Here is a 16,487-nt window from a genome sequence, read left to right as displayed (position 1 = left end):
GTTCTACTTCAGAAACTTTGTTTTTGTGGCTGAAACGTTGTTAAATTGGTGTGTGTGTGATATATACTGTGTATATATATAATATATATATAGTCCCTGCATAATGTGTGTGTGTGTGTGTGTGTGTGTATAGGTAAAGGTAAAGGTATCCCTTGACGTTAAGTTCAGTCATGTCTGACTCTGGGGGTTGGTGCTCATCTCCATTTCTAAGCCCAAGAGCCAGTGTTGTCCATAGACACCTCCAAGGTCATGTGGCCGGCATGACTACATGGAGTGCCATTACCTTCCCGCCAGAGCACAGTTTTAGACCTATTGATCTACTCACATTGGCATGTTTTCAAGCTGCTAGGTTGGCAGAAGCTGGAGCTAACAGCGGGCACTCACTCTGCTCCCGGGATTTGAACCTGGGACCTTTCGGTCTGCAAGTTCAGCAGCTCAGTGCTTTAACACACTTCGCCATCGGGGCTCATGTATATATAATATACATACACATACACACAATGTGGAGAATATGTGGAAAGGTAGATAGATAAGTTGGGAGCCACAGCGAAGGCACCTTCCTGGGAGCAAGGTCTAATAATAATAATAATAATAATAATAATAATAATAATAATAATAATAATAATAATAAATCCCTTACAATATCCAAGATGGCTCACTGCTACAGAATCTTGGGAAGTTTAGTTTGATATGGTACCATTATTGGCAGAGAAAGCTAAGCTGTAGGAGTTGAAATCCAATCATTTATCCTCCCTATAGAATCAATTTTATATGCATTTTTAGCTACAGAAAAGCTAAAATCAGGACAGTAAAAGAACAACACCCAGAAAATGGGAATTCCAGACAGGAAACAATCAGGGCCAGCTAATACCTCCCAACAAAGGATTCCCCCAGGTAGGAAGCAGCCAGGCTTTGAAGCTGCAAGGCTATTCAATGCTAATCAAGGTGACCAATTGCAACATTCACACTTGCCTCCCACAGACAAGAGTTCTTTCTCCCACCCTGGACCTTCCACAGATATATAAACCCCACTTGCCTAGCTTCGCACAGACGTCAAAACCTCACCGCCGGGCCCCTCTCTGTCTCTCTCGGTCTCTCCATTCCCGGCTCCATCCGCCGCCTTCCCGCCTCACAGAGAGACACCAGGCCTGAGCTGAGGCGAGGCCGCGGCGGCCATTTCCCCCCTCCGTCTTCCTCCTCCTCCTCGGCCTCCTTCCCCCTCGCCCCCTCCCATTGGCTGAGCCCGTGACGCCCCTTTTGCTGAGGGGCAAAAGGAAAGGGCCTGAATGGTGGGAGTTTGGGTGATTTGCAAAAGCTTTTTTTTCCTAACGAAAAAAACGACGACATAACGAAAAACGGCCTCTCGCGATTCGAAACCGCGATATCCAGACGTGTGGACAACCAATGCTTCAAAATTGCTTCAAAACAAACGAAAATAACGAATTAATAACGGTTAACGGGGAAAACGAATTATTTGAGCAAGCCTATTAAATACCCATTCCATCTCCAGTCAGCCTTCTACATTAACTGGGATTAGGGGTACAGGACACCTCTGAAAGTGAGAAACTAGGAGTAAAGAAATCACTTTTTTCCCAGAGAAAACACCTCTCTAGGAATGTCTAGGTCTTCCAGCATGTCTCTGTGGTCAACTTCCACTATAAGCTGACCATAGAATTGCATTGGAGGACCTAGAGATTCCTAAGGAAGTGTTCTCTCTAGAAATATCTAGGTCCTCCAGCATGACTGGAATGAGTTGACCATGGGGACACACTGGACATTTAAAATCAAAACCATAAACAATCAAACCTGCAAATGTGGAGGGTGAAATGTACTCTATAATAGTATACTGAGCGCCAGTGTGGTGTAATAGTTTAAGTGTTCAACTACTACTACTACTACTACTACTACTACTACTAATAATAATAATAATAATAATAATTTATTTCTCACCTGCCCCTCCTTACGGCTTGAGGCGGGTTACAACTAGGGCTCTAGGAGATGAGAATTTGATTCTCTTCTCAGTCACTGAAACTCATTGGGTCTTACATGAAGGATAAAAGCAAAGCTCCGAATAAATGTCACAGCAATAAACTCTTGATGGTGTCACCATATATACAAATCAGTTGAAATAATAGATTTTGTAGTATCTAAATAGTTTTATCATACTTCAGCCAAAGAAAGGCAAGACTTACAATTATTTATATAAAATATGATACAACATTCCTCTAATCTAGAATGTTGAAATGAAACATGACAGCTGGAAAAATCAGAATATTTGGTGCAGTCCATAATGAAACCAGAATTTTTTTTGAAAGAAATGCAGCTAAGACAGGGTCATGGATTTCATTTCTTTCTTCTTAATTTTATAGTAATAAAAATTAACACAATATAATGGTATTGTTACATTGATTATTCCCAGTCTATGTTCCCCCACCCCACCTTGGATTTCATTTCAAGAGCTGTCAGTACTAGCAGACAGATGTCCAGGTTCAGATCTCAGCAGAATATATGATGAGAATGAGAAGACGCCTCTCCTTGATTTCCTTCCAAGTTCTTCCCTGATCCTGCTATTTGGCAGAACACAATAAAAGTGCCTGTGCGCCAGTCTGCACACCCAATTCATCTACAGAATTTTATCACTGCAACAGTACTAAAATGTCACTTTCGACAATTTAATGTATTAAGAGGTCATTATAGACCGTGTTGGCAAAAGATTCAGTTCAACTGAACTAGCTCAGAAATTATTCTTGATGTTAATTTGTAGATTTTGTTGGAAAATGCAAATGCAAATCTATATGGTGCAGTCAAATCTTGTGAAATTTGTTAGGACTAAAGAAAAGTAATGTTGGGAAAGAAAACAAATAGAATTTTGACAGATTACCTGCTGGTGGCCCAGGTTCTTCCATAGAAGAGAGAGATTGTGTGCAACAGAGATAAAAGGAAGTGATGGTGTCCTTTTCGGAAATGCCGTTTGCTATTACATCAATTTTACTTTTTGATGGTTCTGTCTTATGGAATTCTGGAATTTGTAGTCTGCTGAGACACTTAGAATTCTCTGCCTGTAAGCTCTAGTCTGCTTTTCTGAAAGTTCAGTTACTCTAGTACTTCTTCACTACAGAAATAAATCTATGTATGAGGGTTATCCAGAAAGTAGATTACATTTTAGAATTAAAAATGAACAAAGTATAGGAGAAAACATTTACCATATGCAGTTGAAAGCCACACCCAAATACCACTTCTCAACATAGTCGCCATTCAAATCTAGGCACTTATAGCAATGAATGAGCTTGGCAACTCCTTCCCCACAAAACTCTGCTGCTTGCGTTCTCAACCACTTGTTTCCAACAATGGGGGCATGGCTAGCAATGCAGCATTTTGGCGATGATGCGCAGCTGCGGGAAGGGGTGACCGGCTGGTTGAGGACACAAGCAGCAGAGTTTTGTGGGGAAGGAGTTGCAAAGCTCATTCATCGCTATGATAAGTGACTAGATTTGAATGGCGACTATGTTGAGAAGTGGTATTTGGGTGTGGCTTTCAACTGCATATGGTAAATGTTTTCTCCTATACTTTGTTCATTTTTAATTCCAAAACATAATCTACTTTCTGTATAACCCCCGTAATACCCATCATCACTCTTCTCTTTGTGCCTCTGACTAAGGATTCCAGGTACTTCCCCAAACTGAAAAACTAAGGATTCCATAGAATGGAATTGTGACAGTTAAAGTGGTGTCAGAGTGATGTACAATAACAGTCGAATGCAGGTACACCCACCATGAGCTATAGTTTGAAAGAATGAAATGCTCTACGGGTTACTTAGCCTACATATGCAAGCTTTAAAATGTATTGTTGTCAAGGCCACATACAAAACTTCCCACTACAATATCTGCATTCATGTAGCGACTCTGTAAACCTCTGTATATATAGCACCGTGGTTTGCAATGGGACTGAAAACCCATTGATAGAGCCGGAAGGAGTCTCATGGGCCATGGAGTCCAAGTCTCTCCTTGGTGCAGGATCTCCACTGTGTAGCTGTCCAGTCTCTTTTTAAAGGCAGAGATCCTACTACCTCCAGGCAATTTGTTCCGTTTTCATGTTGCTATTGGCGGAAGCTCTGCTCTACTTTGACAATGTTATCACAGATCCTGGCTGAAGGCTTTATTAAAGCAATTCTAAACATGTTTCTCTTTGGAATCCAGAGGTCAAACTGCACAAAATAAACAACTGACACATTCAGCTCTCAGATGAAGGCTATTGAATACTGTTCAATGCATTGTCAGAACGTATCAATAGTGCAACTGCATTTTGAGAAGGCTTTTGGTAGTCTTGAAGAACAAAACTCTTTTCACAGTTAATGCCTAGTAACAGAGCAAACACACTCATTCACAAGCTTGTTACTCCCTTTGCATTGCTTTTCCTTCTCAACTGAACAAATAAGATGGATTAATAATGTATAAATGCTCACAGGTCCAGAAAACTGTCAGGTCTAACTATAATTTGTGCCCTTAAAAGCCACTATCTTGCGGAATGGGAATGGGAAAATCAAAACAGCAAACTGAGCTTTCCATTACCCCCTACCTTTTCTCTTCTCCTTTTCCAGGTGAGTGCTTGTCAGATATTACCTCTTTTCAGTACACAGGTGAAACTGGTCATCTGTGTGTTTCTTTTCTAGGCTCTTCTCTATTTGCCTTCAGCTTCACAGTCATTCTTACTATAGCAGGGGTGGCCAAGATATGGCCCTTCAATGCAACTTTTCACATATGAAACTAGGGATTACGTAGGCTAAGTAACAGCAGATTGTTGTCAAGATGGCAAACATTATTAACCAGGAAGAACAGATAAGTTGGGGGAAGCTTCAGCAGTTTGTTTTTCCTGAAAGTATTGGCAATATTTGACTCCCTCCTGTCCCTTCTTCCTTGTTTAGTTAATTGATTGTTAACTACATTTTTGAAATTAGTTTAGTTTAGAGCAATTAAAGTCACAAAGGGCAATGGAGGGGAAAAGTTTTCTTCCTTTTCTTCTACACTTTATTTATACTCCACCCTTCTCCCCGTGGGGACTCAAGGCAGCTAACAAGTAGCCGGTGGAGGGGGAAAGTGGGACATTGTATGTCAAGAGTCAGACGCCAATTAGCGAACAAAAATAGAGTTTATTCAGCAGATAAGCCAAAAAGTAATGTTAACACAGAAAAAACCTTGAAACACTTCACTATCAGTGCTTCAAGAGCAGTTCAAACAAAAATATAATTCAGCAACACAAGCAGGCAAAAACAAAGCTAAACAAACTTAGTGCAAACTGCACTTTCTGAGTCCAAGCCCTGCCAGCCGGCTCTGTAGTTTTCAAAGGAACAGTTCCCAAAAGAAAACACCAAATTGGTCAGGAAACAAACAAACAAACAAAGAATGCAGTAGACTGCTTCCACAATGTGGATAAAGCCGAAGGCTCCAAAAGGATGGTGAAAAGACGTCGTCCGGGATTCCAAGGTCAGGTCAGGAGATAACAGCAGTATCCAAAGAGCAAGCCAGGAGTCAAAAGCTGATAATAGTCATCAATCACAGGGCGAAGGCAGTAGCAAGGTCAAATTCTGATCCAAGGTCCGAAGAGGGTGCAGTCATCCAAAACAGGTCCACGATAAGACACAGCGAGAGCCAAGCTAGGTGATAACAGCAGATTCAAATCATAGTCCAAGTCCAGTCTTCATGGAAACACAGAGATCCCAATGGCGCCTCAGCAACACCTTGCCACACGCAAAGTGCAGTGGCCAAACATTCCCATTTTATTCCCCTTCCTCCTGGGTGACCAAACACTCACACCCAAACACCAGGTGTCCCAAATCTACTCAGAGTCTGAGCTCCACACAGCTAGAGCTCGTGGATCTGGAGTACCTAGCAATTCGTCGGAGTCCCAATCATCCTGCCCACACTTAGCCCCATGAACACTTAAAGAACCATCCTCCCTTCTCCAAGCATCCCAATTGGGATCAGCTCCTGCAGAAACCCCAGGTTCAGAAGTATCCATAGACCCCAAATCCCCAGACATCTCCAGTGGCTGTGCCCATTCAGTGCCCGCTTCCCCAGCCACCACCTGTTCCTCAGCATCCATCTCCCCATCTGAATCTTCCTCAGAAGATCCCCCATATAGCTCTCTAAGTCGCTTCCTGCGCAACTCCTCCAGTGAACCCTCATCACGAGGGTTTTTTCTTCCTCTTCGAATTCCATCCCCATCAACCATAATCCCCGAAGGCGCAGTCACAACATTGTACAAGTAGCTGAAAAAGTGGGATAAATCAGTATTGTCCCTGCCAAGTTAGGAGGTTATGCAGATCATGTTTGACTACAATATCCAATAACTCTAGCCATCAGGGCTAGTGGTAATGGATGATGGCACTTCCAGTCCAACAATACCTTCAGGGCTATATCTCACTTGAGCCTGTTTTAAAGGAAGAAGCACAGTCTATTGAGAGAGACTGAATTCTAGTCAACAGTCACAATACATGTAAGTCTGTTAATGCAATTGTTGTTTATTTGTTCAATCACTTCCGACTCCTCATGACCTCATGGACCAGCCCATGTCAGAGCTCCCTGTTGGCCATGGCCACCCCCAGTTCCTTCAAGGTTAAGCTAGTCACTTCAAGGATACCATCCATCCATCTTGCCCTTGGTCAGTCTTCCTTTTTCCTTTCATTTTCCCCAGCATCATTATCTTCTTCAAGCTTTCCTGTCTTCTCATGATGTGGCCAAAATACTTCATCTTTGCCTCTAATATCCTTCCTTCCAGTGAGCAGTTGGGCTTTATTTCCTGGAGTATGGACTGGTTGGATCTTCTTGTGGTCCAAAGTTCTCTCAGAATTTTCCTCCAACACCACAGTTCAAAAGCACCTATCTTCCTTCGCTCAGCCTTCCTTATGGTCCACATCCATAGTTACTATGGGGAATACCATCGCTTTAACAATGTGGACCTTTGTTGCCAGTGTGATGTCTCTGCTTTTCACTGTTTTATTGAGTTTGGCCATTGCTCTCCTCCCAAGAAGTAAACGTTTTCTGATTTCCTGGCTGCAGTCTGCGTCTGCAGTAATCTTCGCACCTAGAAATATAAAGTCTGTCACTGCCTCCATGCTTTCTCCTTCTATTTGCCAGTTTTCAATGAAATATTAATGCAATACATTTCAAAAATGTTAACCAATCAAGTTTCTAATGATTCATTGTGTTTACTTTAATTGAGGTTAACTATTGAATTTAGGCCAGGCAAAGCAATCACTTTCATTTTTCTGTCACTGCCTACAGAATGTTTTTTTCTAGGCATTCTAAGGTGGTTCTATGTATGGTTCATCAAGATCTTGGATACTTCCTTTTTGATACTTTGAAAAAAGTATTTTCTTCCTATTGTCTTTATTCATTAAAAAGTTCATCTAGCAATTTATTGTGTTATTTATTGCATTCCTGAAAAAGTTACTTGAAAATGTAACTCATTACTTCCATTATTTGGTTTTATCCATAGAATTTCCCCAGCCTTGCCTGATATTTTACTTGTTCTTCATTTATATTTTTTATAAGGCCCTGCATTACAATTCCGAACCTTCCTACCTGCCTGCCTGCCCTATCTTTCTGGTTGCAATCTTGTCAGAGCTTGTAAATGCTTGTGAGGGAATTCAGGTAACTGCAGTTCAAACAAGAACATTTTCAAAGCTTGTGTACCTTTTTTAACTCACCTTAACCAGTGCCACAACTAAAATCAGTTTTCTTTTTCATTGCGAGTGATCTTGCTGGATCAAACTCTAGTCTTGCAAACACTGTTTATTTTTCTGTTTTCCTTTTTCTAAGAAATGTCTCAAAAAGCTTGCCATGAATGCATATTCAATACCTATATTTACTTTTGCATGAAAAAAATGCTTTTTCTAAGGAATAGGCCATGTAATTGTCATTCTGTTTTCTGTATGTTCTGCACAACTATGTGGGATGTAATATGTGTTGGATAGCCCATGCACAGCTTTTCTCACATTGCCCTGGAGGGTTGCTTTTCTGCTTTGGACATGGTCTGTCTCCAGTTTAATGTGGATAGGATTGCAAAGGCATTTCCATGGTTACAAAATGTCTGAATTGGAAGAAGAAAATACACTCTCCTCTATATTTAAAGTTGCCAGAATGTGGGGCCTTAGAAAAGTGATTTCCTTAAATCAGATAATGCCTGTAATGGAGATTACAAGGCAATTTACTTTTGCAAGAAAGAGTCTGGGTTTAATATTCTCACAGTATGCCACTGGGTGGAAACAGACAATAGTTTAGAGAGCTGAGAGTGATGTGCCAAAACCATTGATAGTCCTGTATATAAATGTCCTGCTTTATTCTGCTGCCACTCCTCTGATCATGCTGGGTTTTTGGAATTTCATAGGACTTCAAAAAATGCAAGACCTGTTTGATCAGAGATGATGGGGAAACAATTTCATGAGGTGCGACAGTGGTGAGCAAACTGAAATCCAGCATTCTCAATCACTCTCCAAAATGTTTACAAGAGGTTGGAGAAAAACTATCAAACTTTTCAGGTTGTGTCTTATGAGATACCAGTGAGAGGGAATTGCTCAAACCTAGATTGGAAGACTCCTTCACCAAACACAGCAATGTTATCTTCTCTTGAAATATGCAGTTTTGGATTATAGTTAATAGAATGGTGGTGTTGCTTAGGCAATTCTTGGACAAGTAACTCTCCCAAGCTATTTCTCTGTTGCCTGCCTCCAGGCTTAGTTTCTCAACTTTTGTTGTTGCTGTTTGCCTTCAAATGGTTTCCAACTTATGCCTACCCTATGGTGGACCAGGGAACCCTGGTCTTCAGAATTATAGTCAAACTCTCAAACCACTACCCCATGATGCCCATGCTGTACTCTACCTATGCTTTGTTGGAGGCTAGAAGATTACCATGTACAAATTCCATTTACTCCAAATTAACTTTCCCTAATGTTGAGCTTGTAAGTGTTAATAAGACTTTCTTTTTTGATAGACTTTCCCCTTAAAAATGAAGATGGTGATTAAAGAGAAAACCGATTAAATAGTATATTGTTTATAATGTGGGAGAAATGACAGTTTTGGTCTAAAGTGAAGCCAATTAAGATTGTCAACTCAAAAGTTGAAAGGACAGAATGTACCCTGGTGATGATCAATAGGCCTTATTAATAGAATGCTCTTCTAATAAGGGATTCAATGCACATTCTTTGTGTAACCCATGATCTGAATAACAATGACAACATCTTAAAACACAGACTCCCACTTCTGTGTGAGAAGCCATAACTCTATCACAGTTTGTAACACAGAAGCCTTTCTATGGCTCATAACCAACAGAATGATATAAGCCTATAATTTAGGAAAAGACAAAATGTGGTCCTTCAAGGCTGTTTTGATATCCAGACTCCAGCGTAAACATTTTTTGACTTCCCCCCAAAGAGTGAATTGTCTGTGAATTAAGCTCTATAGGAGTGGGAATTAAACTTTTAAAATGATATTGGGGTGTCTTTGTACTCTTTAACATCAATGAAGTACTTGTTTTGTTCTGGAATCTTACCCAAAGTCTTAGACCAAAGAGGCAGTAGACCACAGTATCTGATTTCAAGAGTCTATTTTGGCTGAAGGTGACAGCCCCAACTCTTGCTGGCAAAATAAACTGTCACACCCAAATTGGGTGTGCTGGCTTGTTATAACCTTTTTCTGACATGTGCACACTAAGCAAAACTTAAGTTTTCATTTTCCCAAAATCACACATTATTTTCCATAGGCAGAAATGTTCATGAGTTCAGAGTTACATTTTGCTGCCATTCTACCAAGCACTCTATTGTCTGCAATAGACACCTGCATTGTAGTTCAGAACCAAGAAACAGAATATAGGAATGTGATAAGATACTGGGAAACAGTGGAGTTTCACTCCTTTCCATTCCAGGCGGCTCGTCAGCTGAAGACAGTGTCCTTCAGAGGGAGAGAGACTCCTTGTTAGAAACAGCAAACCAACTTTCAATTTCAACATTATTTTGAGACCCTTTTAGGTCTTCTCTTTATCATTTCTCTAAGAGTTTCAAGATGCAATTAATCATTTAAAGCCATTCCCCCTTAGTTTGTCAAAACCAGAAGTAAGCTTCTGCCAAATTTTCCTTCAGAGAGAATTTTTGGTCATCAAAAGATCTCAGGAGGAAGAAAACTGGTCCTTAGGCACACTGCAGATATCCACTCGTGCCATAAGGGATAAAGTACCCGCATATCTATGGAGAACTGCACTTATATCTGCCCTCCAAAGTTTACCTTGTCTTTGTTCATGTTATGTGCAGACAACGCAACCTTATAGCATGTTTGTTCAGAAGAAAATCCCCTGTGTGTTTAGGACAGCTAAATACTCAGACATAGAATTGCAGCATTAATTATAGCATCATACTCTGACTGATCAAGCTGCCATGTGCTCAGGGCTAGAGGCTGAGGATCTAGCCTTGTTTTTACCATTTTCTGACTATCAAAATTTCCATGGCCATGGCAATCAAGCTGAGAAGTAAAAGTAGCCTTAACAGTAAATGCATATGTTTGCTATCACAACTCATTGTTAAATATTTTTTTAAGATATGAACCTAGTTTTATTTCTGGTGTGAAGGTTAAAACATGGAGCCTATCCTAAATTAATATCTTCAAGGTTTTTAATGTAAACACTGCAGCAGGAAAAATCTGACTTGTTCCATATAGTCCCAACTTCAAGAGTGCTCCATTCATTTTGAAAGTATAATGTTTTAAGATGGGTTAATACAATTTCATTTATTATACCACACAGTTAGGGCACTATAGCAATGCTTTCATCCTGCTGGTGCTTTAGCCATATCACACAATGCTATTGCTCTCCACACAATGGTATTCTTCTGCAGGCAGGGTCATTGGACGTATAGTGTTTTTTCACTGTAGAAATAATCCATTAATGATCCCCCTTTCATACATAAATTCAGTACCAATTTGGGTGTGGATATTTCAGAGTGTTTTCATCTGTTAATGATCCACTAATGGGAATGATGTGGACATGGCTGAATGATCCCTCCTTCAATGATTCCCAATGAAATATCTGACAGAGAGGCCCCAGACTATTTCCAGCACTCTAATGGAGAAGATTACTTTCTAGTATGTTTAAAGTCCTGCTAACTATCTCTTCTGATTTTTGTTTGCTTGTTGTTATATCATCATCATGTGAGATCATCCCTACAGTCATAGTGCTATTGCAGTTACATTAAAATATATGAAGTGGTCATGAAGTGAGGAAAAGAGTATAGGAGTCAGCAATGATGTTATTAATATGGACAAAAAACTGTGCAAATGATATTTTAAAATGCAAATACAGCAAGGATGCAATAGAGACTGTCAACAATGAACTACCCTCACAAGACTGGCTGGAGCAGATTTCAAATAGAATATCTTATCTGCTTTAAACTGGATTATATGTGACTCCACTGGGATAAGCAAATAATTTGGTATCAGGTCCTGGGATATAGGGGCAGTGTGGGAGAGGCCTAAGAATGTCCTGTTTCTTCTCCATGGACGGAGAGCTCTTAAACTTTATATGGGCTCAATGGTGTGAAGTCTACTACCCTCAGGTTGAGACTGAAGTAGAGACATCTGTTCAATAAAGCTATTCTGGTAGATGTTCTTCACAGTTTACTCAACTTGGTTAAACAGATATACTCCTGTTCCTATGGCAACCTCCATAATCTTGGGAAATGTAGACTTTGTAAGTAGACTTAGATTGAAACCATTAATCAAAAGGGGGAAAGAGAGAAGGTTGTGATGGATGGATGTAAAGAAGGAAGGAAAGAAAGAAAGGAAACCCCTAAAATTAGCCAAACAAGTACAGATAACTAATCTGCCACAAAGCAAGATGTAACAGTATTATGGTGGAAGAAAATGGTCACTGGAGTTCTTCTGCAGCTTGAGTAGTTTACCTTTTGGGGCTTCTATTCCTAGAATCCCCCAGAAAGCATGGCCACAGTAGCTGGAGAATCCTACGAACTGTGACACACAAAAAACTCTCTGCTTGCTGTGTTCTATAATTCAGAAAGTGAAGTGTTTTTTTAAGGGCCTATTAGGCTGCCACAAAAATCTCAGTGACTCCAGGTGTGCTCTAGGGGATTTCCTGAAATACCATGAATAACGGCTATGTCTAATTTTTGGCTGACCTCTGCAGCAGGAAAACTGTCCAGACAGTTGACATGATCACTATCAAATTTCAAAGCTGATCATCTTCTTGTGAATACTGCATTCACAGAATCAGCTGGCAGGCCTGTTAGTACTAGTTAATAAGCCTCGTTGCTTTAAAATCCAGCAGGGAGGCTTATTGATTTGAGACCAATGTATACCTTCCAGTTTTATTGTGGATCTTCAAGTCATTTCTGGCATGTGGCACCTCTATCAAAGGTTTTTCTGGGGCTGAATATGTGTAACTCACCCAAGGTCACTCGGTGGGTTTTCATGGCTGATTGAACCTTGCTCTCCAGAGTAATAGTCCAATTTTCAAACCACTACACCATGCCGGATCCTAATATCTCACAGTTACTTACTTATCCTATGATTATGACTACTTTTCCTCTGGGGGTTTGTCAAGATGTAACTTATTGTGATATTGTGTTCATGATATGCTTCATTTTCATTGAGGATGACCAGAGCAGACCTCTGCAACCAACTGGAAGGAATAGTAGGGTGAAAAATTAATAAAATCTTGCCTTCATCAGGAGTAGGTAAGGAAGGAAGACACTCCAAAAACTGTGGTCAAACATTTTTGGTGTGGTCAAAAAAACGCTCTTTTAAATGCAGTTCAGAGTGGGAAAAATATATTTTAAATAATTCATTTGAGTAATTGTTACAAAGATTATAGCAAAACCTGTAGGCATTCCTCAAGAAAATAATGAGACCAAGACAACTTGTTACATTATTTTTTGCACCGATCTTTACTTTTCTATTATTTTTGTTCCTTTTTGAGGAAGAAATTCTTATGTTTAATAAATAAATGGCATAAAACTAGGGAAATATTATCAAAGTGCCATAAAAAGGACCCTTGTAGAAACGTTTACAAGTAGCCATGTTACTCATTACCCCAATACTGAAATATTGCTCTTACCCATGTTATTTTTGAAATGTACCCTTGTTATACAAAAAGTAAATATTTTAGTTGTCACTCATTACTTTCAAGCTGTGCTTCCACTGTGTTGACCTTATTTGCCAGTGCCAACTATCCCATTTTGGCAAGATGTGATAGTGATTGAACTCAACAGGCCCCATAAAGCTTCTGGGAAGAAGTGAGCTCAGACAATTTTCCAAAACATGTTGCAGGATTACATCACCTTCCTTCCCCTCATAAATACAATTTCATTCTCCATTTCTAGGTGTCTCACTGTGTCTACTGCTACAGAATTAAAATTGGCTAGATCAGAAAAGATCTACCAGAAAAGATAAACCATAAAACCAATACATTTTTTCTGGATGTTATTATATTTTATTTTACATTTAATTTGCTGTAGGAAGAGTGTGCATATTTACAATCTATGAACCACAAGATCAATTTACTTCCCACGATGCAGTGTCTTTCTTGACTGTGTTTTTGTTGTAAGGCAGTAACAAGCTTGCGGGAAAGGGCAGTGGAGTAACTGACTGGAAGCCCAGCTTTTAATATACTGTACTGTATTTTTTATGTAATTACCCAATATCTGAGTCTGTCTTGTTTCAAAATATCCCCATAGGGCCAAGTAGCTCAAGTATCATTCCACAGATGTGTCTGCCGTGTGCCTAGCCACAGCTCAGAAAAGAACATTTCAAGTGGGCAGTGAAGAACGAAGGCCTGAAAAGAAGAGCCTTAGGCATCAGTTACCATGCTTGTCATCAATTTGACAAGACTTTCTTGAAGAGTTTTGGAAAGTTCAGTGGGATGGACTTCCCGTTTTGTTGAAATATAGCCTTCAGGAATTCATCTGGCTGCTCAATGAAGAAATCCCTATTCTAAATTCATTTATTTAACATTAGTAGCACAGCCCTCTTGGTTTTGAACAAAAGAAGCTTGCTTAAAATTCTTCAGCCCCATCAAACTGATGCTTCATCAGATATTCAAGCTCAGGCTTGGTTAAACCTCTGTCATGAAGGAGATTTTCTGATGAGGGAGCATCTATCGGAGATATCTCTCTTTGGGTCTCTTCAACTATTTTTGCCTTGAGTATAATCTTTTGAGATACCTGAATGCAAATCATTATAGAAGGGCAAGCTGAATTACTTCCCTCCTACTGCTTTCATTCCAGATGTGAAGGTGAAGTTAAAACATGTGTTAAATTTACAGCATTACTTTCTTTGTTCACGTGAATCTATATAGGCTAAATAATGCATCCTTGCTCCAATGTGAAAACACATTTTTGCAGTGTCTGAGGTTTTTTAAGTGATTTAAAAATAACAGCAGTTTTCTCTGCTGTTTTGGTTGGAATTGGGATTACAGTGGAATCAGAGGTGGGGAAAGGGTGAGGTCAGATTGTTAGGTGGTCAGCTAGTTCAGGTGGCTGTCCAGATCACCACCAAGAAAATATCTGCCTTGTTTGTATTAGCATCCTGAAAAGGCATTGCCACCCCCCTATTGTGGATTTGATGATTGCATGCAGGTCAGCTTTGCACCTTTTCCTTCTGTCCTGGCTTCACTTTATACAAACACAGATGGGAAATCCGAAGAAAGGGAAAACAAAGACTATTTGATTAAGTTGAAACCAGGTTGAAAGCATCTAGGTAAGAATTAAGGGAACAAGGACTGTAAAAGATATAATAATAGACTTGGAATTATGGATAATGGATGATGTGATTTTAATGTTGAATGTAATGTTTTAAATGTATTAATTTTAAATGTAATTGATTTTAAGTCTCTCTTTGTATGTATTTTAAGGCATCTAATGGTTGCCATATGTAAGCTGCCTTGAGTCCCCTTTGGGGTAGAGAAAGGCGAGGTAGAAATAAGGTAATTAAATAAATAATAAATAAGATGTAGTTGTGGGGGTCTACTACAGACCTCCAAGCCAGACAGAAGAACTGGATGAAGCCTGTGGCGCAGGCTGTTGAGCAACCAGCTGCAGCCAGTGCAACAAATCACTCTGACCAAGAGGTCATGAGTTCGAGGCCAGCTCGGAGCCCCATGTTTGTCTTTGTCTTTGTTCTATGTTAAGGCATCGAATGTTTGCCTTATATATGTAATGTGATCCGCCCTGAGTCTCCTTTGGGGTGAGAAGGGCGGAATATAAATACTGCAAATAAATAATTCTTTGACCAGATGACTAGGTAAGGCATGTCATCTGGTGGTGTAAGAAGCAATACCTGCTGAAATTTCCTTTGGTGTACAACCATTAAATGGACTGAGCCCTCACCAGTTTTCAACCTAGCAACCCTAGCTGGAGAGACGAGAGATAAAAGAGTGGTGGGCAGTGTAGGAAAGAACTACCGTACCTTGTGAAAAGAAAGAGGCACCATCTATGAAAGAAGGAAAGAAAGGCAGACATCCAGCATATTATGGACTTGACAGAGAGATGTACTTACCTATGCCAGGCAATAGCAGCATGCATCTTAAAAAGGGAGCATGAGTCTAAACATGAAGGTTGATATTACTTATATCAACTTCCACACATAACCTGTCCTGAAGGTTTTTTATCCGTGTCAGGAGCGTCTTGAGAAATTTCAAGTCACTTCTGGTGTGAGAGAATTGGCCATCTGCAAGGACATTGCCTAGGGGATGGCCATATGTTTTTGATGTTTTTACCATCCTTCTGGGAGGCTTCTCTCATGTCCCCGCATTGAGCTGGAGCTGACAGAGGGAGCTCATCCGTGCTCTCCCCAGGTTGGATTTGAACCATCAACCTTCAGGTCAGCAACCCAACCTTCAAGTCATCAATCCTGCCGGCACAAGGGTTTAACCCACTGTGCCACCAGGAGCTCCAACCTGATTTTATACAATATTTTTTAAAATGTGCATGAAACAAAATTTGTGTACACTGAACTATCAGAAAGCAAAGGTGTTATTATCTTAGCCAACCATTTGGAAGGTTTCAGTTCATGGAATATGCTGGAATTCTAGATAAGGGATTTTATTATTTATTTTTATGTATTTACTTTGTTTTATACCCTGCCCTCTCTCCCTTATTGAGGGACTCAGAGTGGCTAACAATCAGCAGCAATTCATTGCCATACAAATCCAAAACAATACAAAAATTCATAATAAATATAAATCACAGATACAAACATTTTAACACGTCATATAAAACTGCAGTACATAATAAAACATTAATTAAAACCAGCTCCAACTCATTGCCATAATGTCAAAATCCATTGTCATTTAGTGTGCTTGCTCATTGCTTTGCCCAAAAGCTTCCCTTCAGAGGAAAGTTTTTATTTGCTTTCTAAATAAAAGCAGGGAGGGGGCTATTCTGATATCCTTAGGGAGGAAGTTCCAGAGCCAAGGAGCCACTGTCAAGAAGG

This window comes from Anolis carolinensis, chromosome 2 (genome assembly GCF_035594765.1).
Source record: "Anolis carolinensis isolate JA03-04 chromosome 2, rAnoCar3.1.pri, whole genome shotgun sequence".
Classification (NCBI taxonomy): Eukaryota; Metazoa; Chordata; class Lepidosauria; order Squamata; family Dactyloidae; genus Anolis; species Anolis carolinensis.
Note: the sequence above shows the minus strand (reverse complement) of the source record.